This window comes from Nestor notabilis, unplaced genomic scaffold (assembly GCF_000696875.1).
Source record: "Nestor notabilis isolate BGI_N333 unplaced genomic scaffold, ASM69687v1 scaffold15545, whole genome shotgun sequence".
Lineage (NCBI taxonomy): Eukaryota > Metazoa > Chordata > Aves > Psittaciformes > Psittacidae > Nestor > Nestor notabilis.
Window position 1 is genome coordinate 65,362 of NW_009928058.1, and position 2,555 is coordinate 67,916.

Sequence of the window (2,555 nt, forward strand, 5' to 3'; positions counted from 1 at the left end):
TCATCAAAAGCTGGAGCTACTCTACAACTGACAGGAAAAATGTAGGTTTGCAACACTAACAAATGCGTCTAATAGTTTCTCAAGTCTCCAAACAGGCCAGGAATTTGCCAGAATAAAAAAAAAAAATCCAGAATATTTATGCTAAACCTCCCCCCGTCCCCTTCCAAAAAAACCCTAAGTCAGCAGGGAAGTATTGTTGAAGCAGAAAAGATTGCTAAACTTGGTATAGCAACATGGTGGCACCACATTAATGAAGTCATTCTGCTTTGCACAAGGAAAAAGGATTATAAACCTGTGCAGCAGGAAAAAAAGATACAAATATAGCTCTCAAGCTAAGTATTTCAAAAAGGGGAGAACCTATAATTTTTTTTTTGGTGCTGTTGTTATATTCTAGATCATTAACGAAACAACCCAAGTGAAAAATAAATATAAAGACAGCACAGTGTGGAAAGGAAAATATAGCTAGAGGAAGATTTAGAGCGTCAATTCCCTGTTAATGGTTCAGATTTATTCAGATGGGATATGGTCATAAAGCTCTAGGGATTCACACATCTCTGCCTCAATTCAAGGCACTAATAACCAATCAGTATTTTAGATAAGACCCTATAAATATTTAAAATTTTTAATCTTTTGAGTGCCAAGAATAACATTTCCCATCATGTCCCTGCTTTTCCCACAGCAACAACGATGAGATTACTCATCTGGCATTGCTGGCACCAGCATCACGTCAGGTGGTTTTAGTAGTGGCAGTCAATTAACTTAAAAAGTTACATCTAATTGATCCATTTCCTGCTCTGATAAACAACTGTAAACAAATTCTTCTCTTCAAAGGAGAAGCTTTGTTCACAAATTAAAAAAGGAAAGGGGCCATCTGAATCAGGCTAGTCATGGCTGTGTCAGGGGGTTTATTATAAACACTAATTCTGGGCTCTAAATAAGTGATGTGACATTAGATATAATGAGCCAAATACCTCCCCAGTTTAACATGACAGCGGTGCTTCCTCACAACAATCTTTGCTTTTTCTTTTTTTAACCTCTTCTATGTTACTGACAGCAGCGTGTGTGTATATTTACATTTGGGTTGATTTTCCTAACCCGTATTTAGCCCTCCTAATTTATGCTCTTTTTTGGTACAGGATGCTCACTACCCTCCTTCATTTATACTTTAGTCAGGTTCAGTGTCTGATTCCTGCATCTCAGCAGAACAACAGCCTTAGGAGAAAAACAAAAGCCAAATTACTTCAGTTTCTGTTTGCAATTCCCACTACAAACAGACTCCTACCCCCACCACTTTCATAAGCGTGCATTTTGTGGTCCTTTTCCAAACCTTTCAAAATGTAGCTAGGAAAAATTTCACTGTAAACTTCAGGCTTTTATGCTGATTTGAAGGATGCTACAACACCCACACGGTTACCTGCAGTATTGTCGATCCCTCCACAACCTTTACTGAAGAGCCACACTACTAGCTATACTTCACCCTGCCTGGTCTCTGCCCATCTGTCATTTTGTTTCCTGATCCACAGAATGGAAACTGTGATACAACGAGGATGAAGATATTGTCTTGCCTCTAAATTATTTCAGATTCAATGATAAAGCACGCTAGAGAAACAATTATTTCTGCTGCTACTTCCTCTGGCAGAGAGCTAAAAATTCTTAAATTTAGGGGATTAAAATTGCCACTGTCATTTCATTAACAAAAGCAGTTGTTAAAGTAATTAGGAAAGGGCAGTCTGGTGTATTTTTAACTTTTACATGGTCACATATTTTAGTTCAGGAGTTCATGTCTACTTTTATTAAAATGTACACTTGAGAGAAGAGATCAAGTGATTGATTTCATAACTGTCAGCTGCTATGTCTGTTTTGACGGATTCAGAGTGTTTCCACATCCAATTGCCTTGACTAACACGGTTACAGCCTAAGACAGCTATTAGCATGCCAATATTGATTATGCATTTTCAGGAGTGAGGTGCCTTCCGTTAATTTTCCAGTCCAGACATCCTGCATTTTACCTGACACAGTTTTAAAGACAGGAAATCAAGTCCAAATGCAAATTGGCAAACTAAACAATATAACCTGACCCCATGTGACATTTAGCAATCAAGTTCCAGGGCATGCTCATAGGAACATGGTGTTTCCTATAAGCCTGAAAAGACCATATCCAAGCTATTTTACTAAGCAGCAAAAAAACCCCTGCATCTTATTTACTAACCCAAGAGCTCAAGTGTGATATTCCAGGAGTGACACTGTCTGAAACTGCAAGTTCTAGACATTTAATACTCATAAGTCTGGAGAATCAAAACAAAACAGCTGCTTACAAAGAAATCATTTTCTGCAAAGTGGATTCAAAACAGCAGAATAAAGGTGTACCTACTTATATATACACCCCTTTTCCCCCCCATCAATTATGAAGTGTAACTGGTCATCAGAAGAGAAAGCACTGAAAATAAGCAAAAAAAAAAAAAAAAAAAAAAAACCCCGCATCACAATAATTAATACAGACATCAGTCGACTCTGGGAAAACAATCTAGTAACATGACTCAGTGCCCTTCACTCAA